General features: G+C 34.7%; 1 protein-coding gene across 4 annotated transcripts in view; it reads right to left on the reverse strand.

Moving 5' to 3' along the window:
* The window catches only part of LOC149798858 (acetylcholinesterase-like), a 78,868-nt gene extending 66,500 nt beyond the window's left edge, over positions 1-12,368 (reverse strand). For 2 of the 4 annotated variants that reach the window (XM_089957767.1, XM_089957765.1), the window contains exon 1: positions 11,967-12,223. The gene's annotated coding sequence lies outside the window, so the exon portion shown is untranslated. The other 2 variants (XM_089957764.1, XM_089957766.1) reach the window with 2 other exon arrangements.
* Positions 12,369-25,918: the final 13,550 nt, after the last annotated feature.

A 25,918-nucleotide genomic window follows, 5' to 3' on the forward strand; every position in this document is an offset into this window, starting at 1 on the left:
TGACACCCCGTCTGATGCTAAAATGCTATTTATCTTATTTCTTTGAACAGAGCCCAACTCGCAATAACCAATTTGCGGATGCGAATCCAGACAAGTGTGACGTGTGGGTCTCATAGCAAGGCATATTATTGCCATTGTCCCGACAGTCAGTTGTATTCAATACTTGTGTGTCCTGCCCAGTGTGACGTGTGGATCTCTGGGCAATAACCAATTTTCGCATGGGAATCCTGCCAAGTGTGATGTTTGGATCTCTGGGCAAGGCATGTTATTCCCATTGTCTCGACTACGTACTGCTGTAGACTCCGAGTAAACGAATGATGGACTGAATTTACCGAAACATGGTATAGCTAGTGCGTACTGTTGCTATACTGCTATTGATTCCGAGTAAGAGAGTGAAAGACTGAAGATATCAAGACCTGGTATAGAGAGTGCGTATTGTAGTTATACTGGTGTTGACTCCGAGTAAGCGAGGGAAGACTGAAGATACCGAGACATGGTATAGAGAGTGCGTATTGTTGTTATACTGCTGTATACTCCCAATAAATGAATGAGGGACTGAAGATATCGAGACCTGGTATAGAGATTGCGTACTGCTGTTATACTACGATAAAGTCCGAGTAAGCGAGGAAAGAATGAAGATACTGAGACCTGGTATAGAGAGTGCGTACTGTTGTTATACTGCGATAGAGTCCGAGTAAGCGAGGAAAGAATGAAGATACTGAGACCTGGTATAGAGAGTGCGTACTGTTGTTATACTGCGATAGAGTCTGAGTAAGCGAGTGAAGACTGAAGATATTGAGACCTGGTATAGAGAGAGCATACTGTTATCATTCTGCAGTAGACTCCCAATAAATGAATGAGGGACTGAAGATACCGAGACCTGGTATAGAGAGAGGGTAATGTTATACTGTTCTAATCTTCAACGACAGAGGGAGAGATTAATAATACATCGACATGTGAACAACATTTGCAGTGACAAGTTTGTAAGCAATAATTAAGGAATTTTAAGATTATATGTACATTGGTAATATTTAAGTCATATGACGTGGTAGTTTACAAAAGAGGCATACATGCAGTATTTTCGGTATTTTTATTTCTACTTTCAACTAAAATTTTAATTCAAAATATTTATCAACTTAAGAATTATTACGTGAGTGGAAGTGCATATTTTGCGCCTTCATCCACACGCATATCAATGTCATTCTTTGGCACTGGTACTTGACAGAACGCGACAAAATGAAATTATGCTAAGAATATGATACAGAATGTCCTGATTTTTAATGTCCAGATGTTAGTCTTCATTTTATAATACTCAAATAGTTCGGACAATTTAAAGTAGAATTTAAAAAACGACTACTAAACTTTGCAGAAAAAAATAATGATAAGTTTTGATATGTATCCGACAAAAGAGTTAAATGACTAAAATCTAGGGTACAAACAAAATACCCAACAAAAAAATAAATAAAACAAATCCACCAAACAAGATTTGTGTTTGAACAGGACTGCAAACCGATATAGTCTAAGTCCGAATAACTGTTGACTGTCAAAAGTGTGTGGGGTGGGTGGGGTGGGGGTATTTTTAAATATTGCGTTAAAGCCACGAAACTCCAAAGAAATGATATGTAGATACAAAACAAAACAACACAACACATGTATGTCATATTTCATTTGTCTAACTAGATTTATGTATTTATTGTTAATGTCTTAACATTAAAAATAAATGTATGTTAAATGTCAAATTTCGTATAATGGCCTCAAAACCTAATCAGGATATATGCAACTATGTCCAATAAATCTATTTTCCCTGCTTCAAGTGCTTTTTGCTAACAAAAAATGTCTAAACAGTGAAAAATAGATTTTATATTCTTACATTTTAACAAAAAATTACAATATAAACAAAACAAATCTACATAATATAGTTGTCTATATGAAGTTATGTTTTGTATATGTCCTGACGATGTTTTTATTTTTTTAAATAATAAAATTACGCCAAGATTTTTTAAACAATCTCTTTTTTAATAGTGTGTGTGTGTGTGTGTGTGTGTGTGTGTGATTTAGCATGATGTCCCACCCAGTTATATTATCCTGACACCAGGCTGACCAGTCCTAACAATAAGTCTTTGGTATGACTCGGCCGGGGATCGAACCCACGACCTCCCGCATCCGAGGCGGACGCTCTAACTACTCGGCCACCGGAGCGGTCCACTCACCAAATGGCTCATACATGTTTATTATTTACATCTCAATGGACTCAGAGACTTGTGCAATCGCAGATTCTGACAGATATTTAGTTGGGTTTTGTTAGCAGGACGTACCCATTTGAATGTGTCGCATTCTTTGCAAAACATACTGTTTCTAGCAACTCAGTCCATTCCAGTCTGGTCTGCTTTTGTATTAGATGCTAATAAGGTCTTGGTGTTACCTTGCTTTGAAATTTTATATTACTCGTCTTACCATAAAAGCAAGTTTTACAAAACAGAATGATTGACTTTTCGTTTTGAAATAATTTCTTAACAACTGGTAAGATGTTCATTTATATCAAGTCTTTCTTTTATGTGCTGAGTGTAATCATTGATGACAACATATATCACCTCTTTGAAACGACCTGCCCAATCCACAGAATTGGTAATACCTGTTTTTTAAATTGTGCATCTTCAATGTGTTTAAAAAGTGGATCAAAGTCATTACTACAAAACCAGCCTTTTCATTTAAATATAAATATTTTCTCATTGATAAATGGACATTGTTAACATAGAAAATAGGATTTTGGAATGTACCAAACATATTTCTTACAGTAACGAAGAAATTCGCCAGTCACCAGCAACTGAACAGTACAAATAGTAATTAAACATACCTGTTGCTTACAGAACATTCAATGAGATAACGTGTGAAAGCTTTACTGAAAGATATATGGGAAACGCTACAAAACAAAAGATATGAAATCTTTTCAATGGTAGAGTTTTTCACATTTTAAAATAATTTTCAAATGCAATAATTTATCCAGTGGCTTCATTGCTTATTATAATTTCTTCCTATTGATAATTTTGAAAATTTTACAAAGCGAACATAAAGATGATTATTTGACTTCAAGCGAAATTAGATACTTCACTTCCTTTTTGTTGTTCAAATGGTTACGACCGATATTTGCATTGTCCAATAGTATATTAACTTGTGTAGAATATAAAATATGCACATCGTATAACTCAAGTGAAATTTGAGGTCCTGAAATTTTAGTATTAGCTATTACAATATAACGAATTCAGATTTAAATACAACAATTCAGAATATTTATTTTGCATTAATAGAAAACATAAGTAGGGGAAAATGCAAATTAGAATATGGATCGTATAATAATAGAAAATATATACATGAAATTATGGCGCTGATTTCCCTCCATACATAAAGAGCTGGAGGTAGAACTGGTAAAACGCAAGAACTTCATTCCGATCATTTGGAGCATGAAGCCCATTCTAGCTGCTGCAATATACAAATGCAACCCCATTGGAAGAGGCTTCCAGATGTAGAGAACCATGAAATTGAAAGACAGTCTGGTAATAAAATATGCTGCATATACATGGAATAAGTTAACACATCGGGATATTTGGTTTAGATGTTTGACTGCAAAATATCCACGCTTTGCTTTTAGAACTTTCATTAATAGCGTTGACTCAGATTCAGGATTGATATGCACATATATGTCATCTGATAACTCAAGTGATGCAAAAGCAGCATCATTTCAAACTGAATTCACTAACAGAAGACGGGATCCTCTTTAGTAGACGTCTAGACTGAAATTCCTACGACAATTTCGATTTCAATTATTTTATACCGATTTATTTGCATAACAAATGTGTAATCAAGAATTTCTCCAACAAATGCTTTAAAAAATGTGTTGAAATGATAAACGTACTTTCGTTAAGCAACTTTCGAAATTACCTCAGATCTTTTTGTGTTGGAATACAAACAAATGACATAAGTATTACAACCCGCGTCCAATGAGGCTCCAAGCTTGGTCAATTATCTAAGAAAAAATTAAGTATTCCAGTCTGAAATCAATCTTTAAATGTTAGGAAGTTTATTGTCCGTGTTTGTAAGCATCGTGTCTATCTAAATTCCCCCGTAAATTAACCCTCATTATTCATTAGTCTTTCCTCGTTACTTGTAAGGGATATAGACATGTTGTTATCGTATTATTCTGATTAATTATTATTATGCATATGGCCTAATTAATTAGTATTATGCATATGGCCTGATTAATTATTATTATACATATGGTCTTATTCAATATGCAGAGCACAATACCAATTTTTCTATTAAAAAAAATTGAAGACACGGTTCGAACCCAGACCGAGTAATACCAAAGACTTTTAAAAATGGTACTAACAGATACCTCGCTTGGCGCTCAGCATTAGGAGGTTAGTGTAAGGACTGGTCGGTCTGGTGTGAGGATAATGTGACTGGGTGGGACATCATGCCACGTGTCTGTGGCATGATGCCCCAGTGCTAGACATCACTTTAAACTGCCACACTGCAGACACCGTAGCGATGTGACTGAAAAATTGTTAAAGCTACGTTAAAAATCCAAATAACACAAACACAAATAATTTGGTGAGTACATAATACAAGTTAAGACTGTAGTTGGCGATTTATGAAAGGTTTTCACGTGGAAAGCTTTCACATGAAAAGAGTATTCACGACACAATGCGAACTATTATTAAGGAGCTACGTAAATGTTGTTTTTTTATATAGAAGACTCCAGATCGAAAATATAATTGATGCAAATTGATTTTGAAACGTATGAAAACTGATTGAACAGTTAAAAAGAACATTTTTAGCCCATCACGTTATATTATTTATTCTGGCAATAATGGGAGTGTTTCTGTACTGTTGTTCAACGGTGTATTCACGGCATCAAAGAGGAGTCAACAAGGTTCAAGTGCAGAGCATAAAGGTGCTTTCATCACACACTTCTTTGTGTTCAACAATTCGGAACACTTTTTCTTCAAACGTAATAATGAGTCAAACTTTGGCTTGCTCCTATGTTTTACGTTGTAGATTTTGCAAGGCAGGAATCTGCAACAGGTATTTCATATACACAGTCAGCAAGTAATGTTTTAAATCGAAGTTCGTCCTATATTATTACATCAAGGGTCTTAATCATTATAAAATTAATTGGGACGGATATTTTAATATAAACACCACAGTGCTAACAGTACTCGATTATATCTGCTTCGTTTAAATTTACAATGTTATGGAATTTCTCAACTAGAACTGTTGATTCTTTGAAGTATTCTAATGGGAAAGACTAATTTATTGCGGCCCGTTTGTCGTGTGTACCGATGGCATTAGCGGAATGGGACCATATCCGTAGGTCAATGGAAAGGTAATTTTTTGTCGGTTTGGTCTGCTTATTCAAAAGAGACCAAGCCTGAAAATCGTATCAAATGTTAAACGTTTATTACAAAACTTAATAAGAATGTAGTAATGACATTCTCCCTCCCTATTCCATTTTCTGACTTCATCACATCATGTGACAGGGTAATTCATTATTGTTTAGGCGAGACAAATGACCAAGTAAAGCTGCTACTTTCACATTTACAGCAAGTACTCTGGAGAAGTTATTTTAAATACATTTTCTTTCACCTTGTATATGAACTAAGATAGGACATTTTGTAAACCTTGAAATAATCCCTTAAAAAGACCTGGCATACTGACAACGTCCTCTACATATGCATAAACATGCCTACAACATTTCAAGTGTTTTTATTTATTGTTTAATAATCGTGCCAATATGGTCTTGACTTACCAAGTATATAAAAATGCAAGGGACTGATTAATAAGTAAAAGAATGCTGAAAAGGCATGGACATGTAATCAGGTTATTTCCCAAAATATCTACATGCATTGTATTTCTTAATTTACGAGGCATCTGCTGGAAAGCACTTTACTGAAAAGACAGTTTTAAAAAAGTTTGGAAAAAAACTGATATAACAGCTAAACTTGTATGTGGTCATTTAAATATATGTTGTAACATGTGTACTAGATAGATTTCATTGGTATAAGATATGAGAATACTGAGCAATGATAACACGTGTTTGCTGTAACAAAAGCTAGGTTAAATAAATTAATAAAACGCTAAACAAAAAGGCTAACGGTGCTTAGATGACACGAAAATCTATTTTGTATGTCTAGATATACATGGAAACACGACTACTCAAGATTGTTACTTTTTAAAAATAATCTAACTAAAATGAGTTTATATCACAGTGCTAAGTTCAAGACTGAAAAACAACAAAATACAACCATTTCATTTCCTTAAATTAACTCAAGAGTCTATATAGGTCATGCATGCATACACACACACACACACACACACACACACACGCACACACACACACACACACACACACACACACATATATACATACATATATATTAAAAATGTTAAATGATTTTCGTTTTTGTAGGTCGAAGCGTTTCTGGGATCTCGTGCTAAGAAGCTTTTAATTGTAACAAATCAAGAAGATCAAAACGTGGAGAAAAAAAATGCTACATATGCTTGAGTGACATGAATATCTAATCAGGTTATTTGTCCCTAGTATTTGGAGGGGAATTACGGACATATTACTATGCATGACTTTTCTATTAGCATATGCTGTATAATCTATTATTTTATATTTTTTCTTCTAATTTCTATGTGTGTAAGATGTCCATTCAAGGTTCCATCTTTACATCTGCCAATAGTTCTTTCTAAATTTGAAGGTGTAATATTGGTGTAAAACCATTTCACATCTCCAGATTATTGGGGAAATACCATTTCATGTCTTCAGATTTTTGGAATAATACCATTTCATATCTTCAGATTACTGGAGTAATACCATTTCATATCTTCAGATTTTTGGAGTAATACCATTTCATATCTTCAGATTACTGGAGTAATACCATTTCATATCTTCAGATTATTGGAGTAATACCATTTCATATTTTCTGTTTCTATGCACATATTTTCAATATTACACAGGTCAACATTACACATTACATTATTCCACTACTAAGTCTCCTCGCTGCATTCTCACAATTTATTTTGAGTATAAATTAATCACCATAACTCTACAAATACCTAAAAGTGTACAACTTAAAATTTAGCACGCTGAAAGTTACAGCTAATACGTTAGCATAATACAATGTATTACGGTGAAAGTTACAGCTAATACGTTAGCATAATGCAATGTAGCACGGTGAAAGTTACAGCTAATACGTTAGCATAATACAACGTAGCACGGTCAGATTTACAGCTAATACGCTAGCATAATACAATGTAGCACGGTGAAAGTTACAGCTAATACGTTAGCATAATACAATGTATTACGGTGAAAGTTACAGCTAATACGTTAGCATAATACAGTGTATTACGGTGATAGTTACAACTAATAAGTTAGCATAATACAGTGTAGCATGGCGAAAGTTACAGCTAATAGGTTAGCATAATGCAATGTAGCACGGTGAAAGTTACAGCCAATACGTTAGCATAATGCAATGTAGCACGGTGAAAGTTACAGCTAATACGTTAGCATAATACAATGTAGCACGGTCAGATTTTTACAGCTAATACGCTAGCATAATACAATGTAGCACGGTGAAAGTTACAGCTAATACGTTAGCATAATACAATCAGAAATATTGTAAGCAATGTCATCGGTTGTCATAGCGGGGCATTACTGTATTGACAATTATGACAACAGATGGAAATGTCAGATTAATCACTGAAGAGGCAGAACTGTCCTGGTTCGTATTCCACCAATAAATATTGGTTAGCTTGCCGTATCTCGATATATATTCGGCTGCAAATAAGGAAATATTGAATACAATGCGATACCGATGTAATGGAGTTGCAAAGACAGCCTAGGCGAGCTCCAAACTTCTTACATTTATTTATTTTTGTATTCTTTGATGCATATCGCATAAACCGCAGTTATAGCACAGAAATGATGTTTTGGTTAACTGCTATTTCGTAACAAGAAGTTATGTCTATCTGCAACATCACTAATGTCTTTTGCTCCCTTTCCCACCTCCACCCACCCAACCACTTAGCTAAAAATAGTGTTTGTTGTTGAGGATGATTTGTGTGTGTTTGGTGGTGTTTGTTTATAGAACTCACCAGTGTTATGATATAATTAGGACCGAAACAGTACTCGCTTAAACACTGTTTTGTTAATGTAAAGATTTTATGAGGTGCTGAATTTATCAAATGCAACTTCGTTAACAAATCAATGATTCTAGAAGTTCATTTTCAAAACAAACGTTTTGCTAAATATTAAACGATACTAAATTTCATATGATTATCGTACTACTGAGTAAGAAGTAGGGTTTACTTTTTCTCTTCAAATTTTAAGGCTGTGAACAAACGATGAAAGTTATCTGAACAATGCTAAGTGTTTAGTTTCATAAACCGATTAAACATTTTTGTCATAAATATTTCCGAAATGCTTTTTTTAATTAGAAAAGTAACAACACTTTCATATGATGCTCTTTTGTGAAGTTTTTCACGTAATCAGTCCCATGGAAATTCGACAAATTGTTTGATTGAAATGGATGACGTAGAGTATTGTGAGTACAGGAAGTTAATGGCTATTTGGCAATGCAAGCACAGGCTTATTTATATATATATATATATATATATATATATATATATATATATATATATATATATATATATATATATATATATATATATATATATATATATATATATCGTACGTTTCTGACCAAACAATGTGTCAAATGTTTTTTTTAAAAAATCAGTACTGCTATCATGCTGGCCATTCATTTCAGACTCTCCTACTAATATGTGTCCTTCATTTCATTTACGTGCATGGCGTAAGGCAACTATCTGTTATTCTTGCTTGGCTTAATGCCATTTTTCAGCAAATGGCTGCCAGTATATCTGGTTGAGGAAGAACACGAGAAAGAACCAAAGACCCACGGGAAGCTACTGGCAAGCTTACTCGTATACCCCCGCTGGCCAAGCCCAAGGACTTGAACCCTCGCAGACAGAGGCGTGATATCAATGACCTATGTAGGCGAGCGCCTTATAAAAACGTGTGTGTGTGTGTGTGTGTGTGTGTGTGTGAGAGAGAGAGAGAGAGAGAGAGAGAGAGAGAGAGGATTATCAATTGGAAGACTGAGAAAAGCGTTAACAAATAGTGAACGGTGATGTGGAATAGCGGTTTCTTCTCATTTCTTCACTTGCTGAAAGAACATTCATTTTTTTAAAAAATGAAAAAAAAAGTACTCTGAAAGAAGAAAGCATCAATAATGTATTATTATTTAACAAAATTACTACGTAGCAGTCAATACACGGCAGGCCGGATCTGTGGTTTATCCTCCATGATTAGGAAGTGCACTGTACCTGATTAGCGTCACTATTTTCATTCAGTTATCAGGATGCTTCTGTTGTCATAATAGGACATTAATCGATTGCATCTTGCGTCATGTTAACAGCCAGCTTGTAACTTTCATTACGCTACATTCTAACTTTCAGCATGTGAACGTTTACCTTCGTACTTCTTAACAGTGTCTTTTAAAATGAAATATGTAAATTCAAAAAGAAATCTTAGAGGTGGAAAGACACGATTAGCCTAAGAATGGTAACGTGTATACAATGAAAACTGCACATAATATCACTCTTATGGAACCTGAAGACACGAAACGTCAGTATTGTAATATCGTATATATAAATTCAGAAGAAAAAAAAAATATTGGCATATGTAAAGATGCAATCTAAAATGTGCATCTAACACACATAGAAATCCAAACAGTCTAATGCAGGATAGAATATACAACATATAAAACTAAAATAAATATAATTAAGCTACATGCATATAATTATGGCCGCACTCTCCCTCCATACGATCAAACGTTTCGAGTCTAACTGTGCTGACAAGCTTGACGAGGACGTACAGTAAAACGGACAGCAGCAACCAGTTAGTCGTTCACTGTAGGCATATTAATCTGGTTGGCGTCAAAGCAATAGTTTGCCTGGCAACCGTTGTACCTTAGTTGCAAGAGGTTGGGATTTGTAATCTAAAGAGCATAGGTTCAACATCCCCTCGGACCAGACTGAGTCGACTGCCTCGGTGAGTCGTTAGAAACGGCACTTAGCTTCCCTTTCCTTTACATGATATAGCAAATACTGTGTTAAAAGAGCCGTTAAAACCATCAAAATAATCAAATCAGACATCACCATGGCTAACTTCTGGATGATGATGCATGATACCAATAAACTTTTTTTTCTTCCAGTCTAGAGTACAGCTCAATCAATCGGTCAAAGGTAGGTCCAATACTATACATTCCAGTTCAGAAATAATGTAGAATGACAGGAAGCCTTGTCAAGTTTTTACTCAAGCAGCTTACAAATAAATAAAACAATTTACCGAGAGATAGGATTGCGTATAGTCGTTGCTGTTTTTAAGGTAAGTTAGTTCATTCGAAACCATTCTTTATACAAGTGAAATATACTTTTTGCCTAAAAGAAACGGTCAGACGAAACATCTTAAATTCTCAATAAGTCTAAAGTATTTCCAGGAGTAAATGATGAACGATGAGCAGTTTCTGCTCTAACCTTGGGCATTATTTTGTCATTAACGGTCAGTAGTTTATACTCTAACCTTGCGCACAAGTTTCTGTCTTTGACTATGAGTAGTTTCTACTCTAACATTGAGCATTAGCTTATGTCATTGACGATGAGAAGTTTCTACTCTAACATTGAGCATTAGTTTATGTCATTAACGATGAGTAGTTTCTACTCTAACCTCCGGTATTAGTTTATATCATTAACGATGAGTAGTTTCTATTCTAACCTCCGGCATTAGTTTATATCATTAACGATGAGTAGTTTCTACTCTAACCTCCGGCATTAGTTCATGTCATTAACGATGAGTAGTTTCTATTTTAACCTTGGGTATTAGTTTATATCATTAACGATGAGTAGTTTCTACTCTAACCTCCGGCATTAGTTTATATCATTAACGATGAGTAGTTTCTACTCTAACCTCCGGCATTAGTTCATGTCATTAACGATGAGTAGTTTCTATTCTAACCTTGGGTATTAGTTTATATCATTAACGATGAGTAGTTTCTACTCTAACCTTGGGCATTAGTTTATGTCATTAACGATGAGTAGTTTCTACTCTAACCTTGGGTATTAGTTTATGTCATTGACGATGAAAAGTTTCTACTCTAACCTTGGGCATTAGTTTATGGCATTGTCGTGCATTCCACATACTTTTTTTTATATGATACTTGTATTCATAAACTCTTGTTCTTGTTATGTTGCGATCTTTATGTAGTTTCAAATCATCTGCCGGGTATGGTAACTGAATTCTTGTAAAAGTGGTTTTCCTGAGATATAATATATTTTTTTTGCCTCCACAAAGGAAGAGGAACACAATTCAGTCATACGCTACTAACAACTTCCATTATCTAGCTAACAATTAGCGACTTAGTAACAGCTGAGACGGTAGATACATGCGTATGAATAATATTCAGTAGTTCTAACTTACAAGCTGTGCACACGCTTCGCACTACAAAATGGGCTTTGTGAATAAGGATGTCTTTTGTTTAAAACTAAGCAAACAGTAACAAGAAGACAAAAATAGCCAAAATATATAAAACGAACCCTACAAGAATTCATTTAAACAATTAACCAGCTCGCAATGCCTGCATATCACTTTTAAGTGTTAGGTAGTTCATTTCTAATCACGAATTTCTGATATAATGATGTAATTTATGAAAAACCTGCACCAGTATAAAACAAAAACTGTGTAGGGTTTCTTAAAATTTTCTTGTTACATACAGGCAGGATGAGGTCTGGCTTGTGTTCATCAACAGTAGTCTGTGAGAACATTAATTTACCATTATTATTCCAGCTAAACAATAAATCGAGTAATACAAATGAGTTTTACTTACCCATATAGCATGTTCTATATCCCTGTATCTAATGTTTGAAAACAGTCTTAATCACAAAGCATACAAATTGATGAGGTGTTTACTGGCTAATTAAGATATTTCTTCACTTCCGTAAAAGGTTCAACACGGTCCAGCGTATTTACCGTACTGCATTTTTCTAAATCCAAGCTGTTGCACCGTGCAATCGGATATGATCGTAATGCATTTACAGTACATTAAATTATCACAGTATCTCCTCGAAATAATTGTAAAATCCATACTTACAACTCAAAGCGTCCATTTCTAAGACTTCTAAATCTAGAAAAAGAAATAGTTCTGCCTAGTGCACTTCCACTGTACCAAGTTCAAAACAACGATCTCCTGGCTAAGGTAACGAGTGTTAGTGGGCAGCTACTCCGTTAAGGCGCACTAAGATAGAGACGAATGGGCTATTAATAGCGAGTCTGCGCTGCTAGAGGAACAAAAAATATTTGCGTCTTTGGCTGCAAAAGACGAGTCTTGCTTTACCTACCTCTGTGTGTATTAAGTACAGTGCTTCTTTTGACGCAAGTAGCTGCTTCAGTTTTACAGAGGCATCAGTTGTAGCTTTCACACCGATTGCTGCTCTCAACCACGTTTAAAGAATTATAACGTTTTAAAAAGACCAAAAAGCGATCAATAATCATTAGCATACAGTATGTATGTATGTATGTATGTATGTATGTATGTATGTATGTATGTATGTATGTATGTATGTACATATATGCATGTATGTATGTATGTATGTGTGTGTATGTATGTATGTATGTATGTATGTATGTATGTATGTATGTATGTATGTATGTATGTATGTATTACGACAGGTTGATAGACACCTTAATACACTATTATGCAAACGACAGAGGGGATCTTTGTGTCATACAATAAGGTATAACACGGAAGCAATTTCATTTTTGCTTATATTCCCACCTGCTGATATTAATGGAAAACACACTCACTCCCGCAAAAATACATACACACGAACGAGATACGTTTGGGACACAGCAGAACGTTAGCAAAGGCAGTAAGAATGAATTAGTCCGGTCATGACACCCATCCACCCCACCCCATTCGTCGCCATATGCCTCCAACCAAGTTATTCACTGAGAGATGTATAATAATCTTAATACGATCTCCTGTATATCGTAGAGGGCAACTATACGAGTCTAAAACCGTGTTTAACGTACCGGATTTGCGACCGAAAGGGCGCGGGCTCGAACCCTATCATTAGATCAGCAAACGTTGTATGATCCTTTTGAGAATGTTATGTAGATTTGATTTAATTTATATTTTATTTAATTTAATTGTCTTTAAGTTTTAAAATCTCTTTATTTTTATTTCATTACATGTTAATTAATGTAATTTTGTTTATTAGGAACTTGATATTTTCCAGAAATTAGTTTGACCTGACTCTTTTGTCGAAAACACCTAAAAATAGACCTTCGTATCCTTATGCTGACCTAGTTCCTGGCCTTGATTGAGAATCAAGTAAACAACTTCTTTTTTTTTCTTAATTCATTCTTAATTTGTGAATGATAATAGTGAAATCGAGGCTGGCTGGTACTACGTGAATTTAGACGTAAATACTTCTACGCTGTTCTCGAAATTCTGGAGTGTTGACCCTCATCCGGGAATCTGTTTTGCGTCTCAAGTTACCGTGTAACCTTTGTCTATTGAGAAATAATCTCAGTTGGGCTTTTACAGTGTTTGTTTGTGACCATTTTGGAGTTACAATTTTTTTAAATTCAAATTGTTTTGATTCTAAAAGATCAATTCTTTAACCTGGAAATATTTAAGTGCTCAGACAGAATACTTGGATAAAGATATTTCTTGAAACTTTATTCGGAAATTCAAACACCGGAATATTATTGTCTGTGGAATAACAAAACAATGCAGACACTACATCACTATACTTACTACATTATACGTCATCGCCTTCTATAAAAAAGTACATTATTCGAATTGTCTCAGCAGTAAGTAACCTACTTTTGATGATGAAAAGAAATCAAATCGTCATGCCTTAATGCTCTTAAAGTTTTATATAGTTGTATCTATATACATACATTTATACATTAAGTTTCAAGTCATTAACTATTATGCAAGTCGAATTTGGGTATGCGAGAAGGTATAATATGCATTTTTTAATAACGCTACAACAAAGTAAATATTTTGAAATTTGAAAGCTTTGCTGTAAACGAATCTCACTTGTGTGTACGTGTATGTGTGTGTGTATGAGAGAGAGAGAGAGAGAGAGAGAGAGAGAGAGTGATAAAGACAGACAGTCAGACAGACAAAGAGAGTGAGTGAGCATGTGTGTGTGAGACAAAGAGAGAAATAGTGTGTATGTGTGTGTGTGTGTGTGTGTGTGTGTGAGAGAGAGAGAGAGAGAGAGAGAGAGAGATGTGGAACATTCGTGAATATTATGCATGTATACGTTGGGACACAAGCAGGGACATGAATAGTCAAGTTAGATCGTAAATGTCCATAATATATTTAGCATTAATTGTTTTTTTTTTTCCAAAACGTTTTACGGATTGCATTTTATGCGTTTTAAAGAGTATTTTTCCAAATGGGTAAATAGTGGATAAAGTTAGCTACAACAAATAACCAGTAATACCACAATTATCAAGCTATCTGTCCAACAGTTAAATGGACTTTCTTACAGACCAATTGTATAGCTTCATAAAATTACATGTTTACGATTGATGGAAAAGATATGTGTGAGAAAAAGCATGAAACAAATCGTAAGTTAATAAATAAGCGTTTAGTGTCTTTAATGCATGTCTGAGAGAAGTAAAGAAGCAAATATTAACATTTTCATTAAAATTAGATGCCTCGTATATTCAATCTGCCTGTTACTGGAATATTGTAATTTCATATCTTCTAATTTCAGTATTACATGGGTCAACATTCTACATTGCATTATTCCATTTTTATGTCTCCCCATTGCATTTTGACAGTTTATTTGACTACATATTAATCACCATAACGGTAAAAAAAACACAAGATAACATTATAGAAGTTACAATGTAGCACAGTGAAAGTTACAATGTAGCACAGTGCAAGTTACAATGTAGCACAGTGAAAGTTGCAATGTAGCACAGTGAAAGTTACAATGTAGCACAGTGAAAGTTACAATGTAGCACAGTGAAAGTTGCAATGTAGCACAGTGAAAGTTACAATGTAGCACAGTGAAAGTTACAATGTAGTACAGTGAAAGTTACAACTAAAATTTTCGCATAATTTAAGTTGGATTTTTGTAATCAACGCTATCTGTTGTTATTAATGGGACATTACTGTAATGACAATTATTCCACCAACAAATATTGAGAGAGACAGACATCCAGACAGACAGAGAGAGCACTGTCATTTTCTTATTTATTATTTATCGTTCAAGCGATTTCAGTCCAACTTTATTGGCAAAATGGCATACGCTGACTTTATAACTTGCTTTTTATTTATTGATACATTTTATTTATTGATTGCAATTACACCCAGATCAGAATAGCATCAGATATAGATTTTCATGTAGACTATAATCTAAAACACGCTTCAAAGGGATGTAAGGATTCCCTGTTTTGTCCGTCCGTTCGTCCGTCCGTCACTTCTGTCTGTTAATATAGATCATTCTATATTACCGCTCGAAATTCACCAAATGTATTTCATACGTCCTTGGTGTTGTTATTACATCTAAGAGAGGTACAGGTTTATTGATTTGCTTCAATGGAATCCTGGAGAAGGATGGATATCTTGTTTATGTAAGCTGTCTGTCTGTCTGTCTCTCTCTCTCTCTCTCTCTCTCTCTCTCTCTCTCTCTATATATATATATATATATATATATATATATATATATATATATATATATATATATATATATATATATATATATATATGTGTGTGTGTGTGTGTGTGTGTGTGTGTGTCGTATCGGGGTGTTATGCCATCACTGTGGTAGATGTGGGTGGAGTACTTCCAATATTTATTTAAATTATTATAGAAGTCCCACCCAGGCTAAATTTTTGTTTGGAAGTTAAATTAGTGAAAGATAGTCTTATGTCACGTGTTTAGGCTCGAATAAACCAAATCACAAGAATGAATGAAAACAACAAGCCTTGAAAAAATACAATAATTTATTTCCCTCCAAAAATTCTGTAAAAATGAAAAAATATGAACTTACGGTTTTATAGAATCAAAACCAAAAATAATCCAAGAATAATCCAAGAATAAAATTTTTGAAGTCCTAATAACAAAATGTTCTACTGATTTCAAGTTCGAATCCCTACGAAGAATCCAAGATGGAAGACGATGGCGTATGGTGAAATGTGTAGTGTTGAATTCTACAGTTCCTTATAGAAACAAGAATTATCACTCAAGTTTCTGATAGCTGAATAAAATTTTTGTTTAAAACTGTCCTTGTTCAACAATTTTACATGAGCATACGTATTTTCCAAAAAAATAACTGAATTGATCCTTTTGAATCCAAGTTATTTGAAATAATTCCAATCCAAGTAATTTGAAATAACTCCAAACAGCACAACATACAACTTCCAGTTTAACAGCCCAGCTTCAACTGAGAATAATTCTCTAAAACAGGTTATGTGGTTTTCTAAAAGGTAAACAAGGGGGTCACGTGATCATGTTCTGGAAGCTCATAGAAATTAAGGTACTTGTTAAAGGTCATGTACACCCAGTGTGATCCTGACGAAAACCAATCATTTTACTGTAAGAAAAAAAAAACTGTTTCCATTTCAAACACGAAGTCCCATCCTGACCTCAACAACATCCAATCATTTTAAAATATAATAGAACTTGTTTACGTGGTTGCTACAAATTTTGAATCAAGGTTAGGATTTAGATCAACACCCGGTGTTTATAAAATGAACAGTCAAGGTCAAACTATTCTCTGAAAAATGTATCATCTCTAGTGAATAAATTTACATTACAATATCATGTAATGATTTTTTTTAAAAAACTGACAAAGAACTAGATTGAAATAAATATATATTAAATCAGATATAACTAAATCAAATATACATAACAATATATGTCAAGCTCTGCACCCGCAGTCAACAATGCCGACGGTTAAATGAACGAATATACAAAAAGTGAAATTAAACTAATAACGATTTAATGACAATTCAATAATCAAATGATTAAAATTTCCCAAGTACTCTCGTTCCGCTCGACCCTGTGATAGCCTATTGCTTCATTTTATTTGTAGTGTGAGATAGCTTTCCACCTATCCTTTTACTCTACTCATCTGTTTATTCTTCTCTCCTATTCATCCAATTCCTTCTACTCTTCCTCCCGACTTTCTCCAAATTCCTTCTTTCCACCGACTTCTCGATACTCCTCCTCCTCCTCCACTTTCTCCTCCTCAACTCCTTTTTCTTCTTCTCCTCGACTCTCTCCCGACTAGACTTGTCGACTTCGACTGTTCTGCTAGTCGCATTTTCGTCTCTCCTCTTAGAGACTCGGGACTTAACTAAACCGGAAGTTCTGTCCCCCCAAAAGCTTCCATTACGAAGCTATGCCTTTTTTTTTTAGAATCGCAATCATATCGATTCGCTGATGCAAGAACAGTTGAAGTTGAGGCTACTATCCAAGGCGTAGAAGAGTGATGTGAAGTCATGGATTTCATGTAACAAGCTGCAGATGAAAGGGGTTAAAACTTAAGCCATCCTTATCACCACCGTAAAGACTTTTCATTCATATCCTTTATCACAAACAATAAGTATCAGAAATACCAACACTAAATTTACACAGCCAGTACGAAACCTAAGTGTCACTATCATTACACCAACATGTAATGAACATATGAAACACTGCATATCTCGAGCTAAGACGGATAAGCTCCATTTGACTACACAAAGACCCTGTCCTGTCCGGAAACGGTTTAGGGTGGTCCACATATGTCGTTGAAGGTTGATGCCAGGAGGCCAGACAAATGGTTCAGCTACGAGGGAGTGGTTTACAACATCTGTTGAAGACCAATCAGCACTCCATGCTGAAATAGCTGTCATATCCTCCTCCGACGGACCTAACTAGATTCGATGTATCGAAGCCAAACGGACTACTTTATATGACGTGATGTCCATGTACAGTGGAAGTTTCTCACTGTCATAAACCTTAGCCAGCAGTTTTTTGTTTGCTTCCTGGCGACGAAGATGTGGAGGAGGAATGTTGCTGAGTACCGGCAGCAATGGTAAAGGAGTATGACATAGTGTTTCAGAGATTATGCGCACTGTTGTGTTGAGCTGGACATCACCTAACTTAGTGTAGGATGATCGAGCGTAGACAGGAGTGCAATACTAGGTTGTCGAATAACTGAGGGCCAGTGCTGATGTCTTGAGTGTCTTGGTACTAACTCCCCAGGTTGAGCCACCCAGTTTGTGTAGTAGATTGTTTCGAGTGCTCAATTTGGATGCAGTTTTCTTCAGGTGGTTATAAAAGTCGATGGTTTGTCCAGAGTCACATCAAGGTATGTTGGTGTAGGGTCGTATGTGCTGCCCATTCAGGAGGATGCAGCTCATGGTTCGCTTTTGAATTATGGTGGAAGACGCTGAAGATTGTCTTTTTAGTGCTTGTCAGTAGGCGTAATTTCTTAAAGAAGTCCGTCATTTCTCCAGGGACTTGTTCAGTACATCATCAAGCTTTTGGGTCCCGAGAGCAATGTCATATCCACGACGGTATTTCAAGCAAGTCATTGATATAAACATTGAACAGACTTGGCGAAAGAAAAGACCTCTGTGGAAGTCTGTTAGTTTGACGTATCCATGAGCTGCATCTCTTTCAGATATGCACTGTAAGCCCCTTTTGTTAAACTATCCGGCGCGGCTAATTTTGAACAACAGCCTTGCATGCCAGAACGTGTCATATGCCGCTGTTAGATAAAGGAAAACAACTCCAGTTTTAAGGTTCCTCTAAAAACCGTTTTAAGCAAATGTAGTCAAGGCAAGGACTTGATTGCAAGTGCTACAACCGTGCCTGAAGCCTTCCTGCTCAACAGTTATGATATTCTCCAAGTCCGGACCGATTCTTTGGATAATCAAGCGCTCTAGTACCTTAAAACAGACTAAAAGCAATGAGGCCGTCCGATAGCTCGTATAATTGTGGGGATCTTTGCCAGGCGTAGGGATCGTAATAATCTTTGCCTGGCGCCACAAAGTCGGCATGCACTATTCCATAACAACCCGGGCAGGATATTGTCATATGCTTTGCCTATGTTGATGTTGCAGAACACCTTTTCAAGCTCTATTGTTGTAAATGCCTCTGGAGTATTTTGATCTATGTCATCTGACGTCTGACGGCATTATTTTCAACACTCATCTGGTACCTGACGTCGGTGCTGTATCTCAAGGGGTTCTTTTGCCACTTGTAGTAAATGGTTAGCAACAGCATTTTGTTTGATAACAGGGTAGACCTAAACTGGTGGTTGCTGAGCGGTGCCAAGTCGGATAATCAAGCTTCAGCATTTCCGGCTGGAGCGCGTGAAGCTGAGTAACCCTGTAGTTTCCTCTCAGTGAATGCACCTGGCAGTGTCCAAGGATTCAATTTGACGTCCAACCAGCAACCAAGCAGTTGTTGAAGCTGATTTGATGCACCTGTAAGACTAATTGTCAAACTGCAAGATGCATATGCCTCAAAAATAATTATGCATGCTCACCTGCCTGTGGTAATTGTTGGTGTTCTCCTTGTACCATTGCTCGTCCTATGGTCTGTGATGCAGATGAGACAAAATATTATGTTAATTTGTATCAGATTTATATATGACTGTTCCAAGTAATTCTCTACAGTGAATAATCCTATATTACGTGAGCTAATTTGACAAGAATTACATCTGTATTTGAATAAGTTCCACATTATTGATTTCTTAAATGTTTCAAGTAAATTATATTTTCCATTATCTTGCCTTTACAGAGTAAGCATTATATTGATGTTAAGTAATGTTTATATGCTATTACACCCTGATTAAAACTATACACAGATTATTATATATGATATTTTGTGTTAAACAAATCATTACAGCACTAGACTTAACTCCAATGAAATTGTATGTTAAAAAGTAGCTACAAATCAATACTACTTGTAAAGATTTTTGCCACAGATTGATATGTATATACATGCAAAGGTACATTACATTATTACATTATACGGTAATTTTTCAATACATCCACCAAATATATTTTCTTATAACTTCAGTATGATGTTTTAGCTACCTTAAGAAAACCATTACATACAAATAATTATTACTATAACTTTTTAACTTGACCCAAAACTTTAGACACTAGTCCTTTCTGAAATTCCGTACGTTTAGGTTTCAAATAAGAAAATATTTAATAAAATGCATAGGGATTTGCGATACCGATCTAATGAAGCTGCACAGACAGCCTAGGCTGAATCAAACTTGTTATAAAAAATTATATTTTTATTCGTTGACTTTTTTATTGCTTGCAGATCAAGTAAACCGCAATTATGAATCAGTAATTATGTTTTGGTTAACTACTATGCTATAACAAGTAGTTATATCTATCTTCAAATAGTAAATGTCATTTGCCCCCTTTACCACACCCAACCCACACATCCTTTTTCATGAAAGTAAAAATATTGTTTGCTTACTTATTGTTGATGTTGTTGGATTTTTAAAAAATGTTTTTGTGGGTTTGTTTATGGAACACACCAGTGTTGTGAAATAATTAAGACCGAAACATTATAGGATTAAATTATCACGGTTGGGTATTTATCGACGTGTAAATTTTACCTTATCACTCACAAAGTAAATTAAGTCCGAAGGACTTTATGTTAACTTTGTGAGTGATCTGATAAACTTTACACATCGATAAATACCCAACCACGATAATTTAATCCTTATAATTCCAATTTACTTCCTTTCTGTCATCAGATCAACAGATTCATCAGCAAAACATTCACTTTTATGTAGATCGAAGTTTTCTTTTAATAGCCTGTTAACTACCACAGAATACATAGCCGGATTGTCGCTAGCCAATAGTCGTCGATTCTTTATATAGTTATTTAGTGTAGAGCGTCAGAGCTGGTCATGCCGGTGATATACGGTTATGATCATTATTTTAATATACAAAAAATATGCTTGAAGCTGTTTAGACCAGGCTATTACTTTTCTTCTTCTTCTAAAATATCGCTTGCGTATGACACGCGTCGTTACTATCTAAGGATTTCAATCTTTCAAAAGCAAAATCGTGATCATTTTTATGAGGCACCGTAGCGAACAAAAGCTAGTCCAATCAAAATGTTGCTGTTGAAATTTTAATGTCATATGCCCAGAATTCAAATTGCGCGTGTTGTATCAAAAGTGCTTGTCCTTAAAATTCCATTTTCTAGGTCGAAATTTAAGATTGTATCTGTTGAATTAAACAGTAGTGATTGAAAGTTATATTTTCTATGCCGAGGTTTTAACTTGTGCTTTTGAATTACACGGCGGTGGTTGAAATTTCAATGTGATACATAGAGAATTCCTAATTTACGCATTGGTTCAAAGAATTTATGTTGAAAGTTCCATTTCATATGTTGAGTATTTAGATTTCATCTGTTGAATTGCAAAGCGCTGGCTGAAAATTCGATATCCAATGTCGTGTTTTTAGATTGTATCTTCTGAATTACACGGCGGTTGTTGAAATTTTAATGTCATATGTCGAGAATTTAAATTAAACATGCTGAATCACATTGATTGTGCTGAAAGTTCTATTTCGTATCTTGAGTTTTTAGATTGTGTCTGTTGAATTACATAGCGGTGATTGGACATTTCATTGTGCTTGTCAGAACTGCTATTTTTTCTATGGTGAAATGATGTGTTGGTGTTAAAAGTAACATTACACAATGTCCACTTTAACAATTCAAGTATTAAGATACATCATTCGTGTATTCAATTATGATGCACCATTACATTTCATGCATTTACAATCTGAAAGTTACCAATCACAGGTCGAGAATTACTATGAATTTCTTCGCTAGAGGTCGCTCTCATCACAGGAATCTGAGTTTTATCAATAAAGTACAGCGAAATCTCTGACAACATGAAATCACCTTATCGGTAATATATTACTGATAAGGTGATTTCATGATGTCAAAGATTTCGCCATACTTTATTTATAAAACGTCAGACTCCTGTGTTCTTATGAACGGACTGCGTTATTTTTAAACAAGTAGGCTGCTTCTCGTTGCTGTGAAATTCAGCAGATGAAATTTAAATACTCGCCATATCAAATGGAACTTTCATCACAAAGAGTTACATTCAACGTGTGAATTAGCGATTCTCGACATATACTATTGAAATTACAACCACCGCTGTGTAATTCAAAATATACACTGTGAAACGTCGACATAGGAAATAGAACTTTAAACCACCACTGCATGATTCAACATATAAAATCTGAACTCTCGATCTAGAAAATGGAACTTTAAGGAAATGCCATTTGATCCAACACGTGATATTGGATTTCTCGACATACGACATCGAAATTTCAACTGCAACTTTCTCATTGGACCAGCTTTTGTCCGCTACGGCGCCTCATACATTTTTATGAGATCCTTGCTTGACATATGACTGACCTTTAATAACAGCTGCTGGAAAATATTGTCGAAGAGAAATGCAATAATTTCCAAAGATTGGCTTGTAAAGCCTGACATGTCTTTTTCGGCAAAATGGGTGAGTGTTGGAGTGCAGGAAGGTTTATGCAATTACAGTGTTTAAACTTCTATTGGTCGACTTTAATCTAGGGTTTGTCAATTTTCATCGGAAATCATAGGAATGGGTGGGTTGGGGTTTGTTGTTGTTATTATAATTGGGTTATTATGGATAAAGCTTCACATCAAATGACCTGGACACGGAGAACCAAAAGTTGTCAGCAGAATTTATCGAAGTGAAAAAAGTCCAGATCAGTATCACGTGACCATTTACATCCAATGAAATTGTAGAACAATCGGTGAATTCATGAAAATTTGAATTATTTCTCCTTTAAATAGTGTTTTGCTCATGTAAACATTTTTGTGAAGTGCTCAATTTAGCACATGAAACTTCGGTAACGAATCAGTAATGACTATAAGTTCATTTTTAAAATAACTGTTTTGCTAAATATAAAACGATTAAAAATTCTGTACGATTATCGTATTACTGAGTAAGAAGTAAGACTTAATTTTGTTTCTTCAAATTATAAAGCCGTGAACAAAGAATGAAAACTATATGAACACTGCTAGGTATTCATTCACATTCATAAACCGATTAAATATTTTTGTGTCATAATTTTTTTCGAAATGCTTTTTCCTTAAGGCCAGTTTCAGAATAGAATAAAATACATACATTAAATTAAAAGCATGTATACAATTGGCTGTAATCCCCCTCCATAGTTACTATCCTGTAGACGCCATATTTCTAGTCTGATTATTTTTTATATCAAACTTAGAATTTGTAATGTAATTATTAAGATCTCGGATGATCGTGCTAGCGGACGAGAGTTATAATTTTCACATCCAAGCTCGGTTGTACCTGGAATAAGATCTTGATCGTACTTGGAATATGATGTTGATGGTACATGAAATATGATCTTGATCGTACTTGGAATATGATCTTGATCGTACATGGAATATAATCTTGATCGTACTTGGAATTTGATCTTGATCGTACATGGAATATGATCTTGATCGTACAAGGAATATGATCTTGATCGTACATTGAATATGATCTTGATCGTACTTGAAATATGATCTTGTTCGTACATGGAATATGATCTTGATCGTACATGGAATATAATCTTAATCGTACTTGGAATATGATCTTGATCATACCTGGAATAAGATCTTGATCGTACTTGGAATATGATCTTGATCGTACTTTGAATATGATCTTGATCGTACCTTGAATATGATCTTGATCGAATTTGGAATATGATATTGATCGTACTTGGAATATGATGTTGATCGTACTTGTAATATGATCTTGATCGTACTTGGAATATGATCTTGATCGTACTTGGAATATGATCTTGATCGTACTTGGAATGTGATCTTGATCATATGATGTTGATCGTACTTGGAATATGATGTTGATCGTACTTGGAATGTGATCTTGATCGTACTTGGAATATGATCTTTATCGTACTTGGAATATGAGCTTGATCTCGGATAAGTTTGACCATGAGCAATCTTCTGCATATGATCATTTCCCTTCTTTTAAACTTTCCACAGCTATCTTCTTTAAACATATTTACATCTTACATTTTATTTTGTTGTACGTAATGTTTACATTTATTTGATAGTTTTTTCCCTTCCTGTTTCTTGCAATTCTTGTTTACCTTTTTTCAACATGACCTTTAGGTGGAACCATATAACCACATTTGTAGTGAGGTGCCGTAAAACAAAATTCTACTTACATGCAGACATTAATTATCGCATACTTATCATCAAATACATTGTTGTATGATTATCAACGCATTTATTTATCCACCCATGTAAACATGTTCCAAATGTATTAACAGAGGAGTTGTGATTTATACAGGTATGACAAATTGTATAGTATAAATGTTACGTTACAAATTTTTCAAACTGAGAAAGTGGACGAAATAAATTGAGCATGATATGTTTATTGACTTGGGCACTATAACACACCTGATTTTACCTATCGACGGACTGTGCCGTTATGCCCTAGCTGTAATTTTTACCTATCGAAGGACAGTGTAATTATACTCTGGCTGTGAATTTACATATCGAGGGGTTGTGTCATTCTGCTCTAGTAATGATTCTACGTATAGAGGGGCGATTAAACTCTGGCAGTGATTTAATCTCTTGAGAGGCAGTGTCATTATATTCTGGCAGTGAACTTTTGAGGCACACAAGCTTTTCTTGCTAGAAGTGTGCGACAAAGAAAACTGATTTCCACGCTCATGGCATAAAATTATCTCTATCTATTGTTTTTTTTTTTTTTCAAGTATGCTACTATCAATACATTGAATGTCGAGGAGATCCCTAAACTTTAGTGAAATAAAACAGAGCTCATTTTATATATTTTTTTAAAAAAACCCAACACAAAAACCACATTGGTTCTTGATATTTTGGTAAGGAAACTTAACTCTGCAATAACTAAAGAAGAAACATACAATCTTTGGCAAGTTGAAAGTGTAAAAATTATCGCAACAATGGAAGACATTTCATTTGCTTAAATACTCGAGGAAGATGTTAGTTAGTAAATGTACTTAAATATTGCAATATTTATTTATGTTCTGATTATAATCAATATTTGAAATATCATAATTTCTAAAATACAGTTCTTGTCTTATCTATACATTTAGGGACACAAAAGAATAAAGTCTCCTTAAACAAGGTATGTGTTGTTGAGAGACAATATCAACACGCACAATTTGATATGTGAAATTGAAATTCTCGACATAGCAAACAGAACTTCAACTACCATTGTGTAACTCAACATATTTCATCTAAAACCTTGGCATAGGAAATATAACTTTTAACCACTGCCTTGTAATCGAAGAGATAAAATCTAAAACATCGACATCTGAATTGAAACTTTCAGCACAAACAATTTCATTCGATATGTGATGCTGGAATTTTCAACATACAGCATTGACATTTCAACAACAACTGTGCATCAGAAAAGTAAATATCTAAAAACTCTACATGGCAAATGTAATTTTCAACCACGGCTGTGTAATGCACAAGCTAAAATGTGAAATCTCGACATTGGAAAAGAATTTTCAACGCAAACAATTTGTTTCAACACGTGATACTGGAATTACCGATATATTACATAGATTTTTCAACCACCGCTGTGTAATTCAATCAATAAAATGTAAAAACACGATATAGAAAATGGAACCTTTAATTCAACAGATACAACTGAACAAACTCAAAATATGAAATAGAACTTTCAACAACAATGATAGGATTAA

This window comes from Sinohyriopsis cumingii, chromosome 5 (genome assembly GCF_028554795.1).
Source record: "Sinohyriopsis cumingii isolate HCF-2022 chromosome 5, ASM2855479v2, whole genome shotgun sequence".
NCBI lineage: Eukaryota > Metazoa > Mollusca > Bivalvia > Unionida > Unionidae > Sinohyriopsis > Sinohyriopsis cumingii.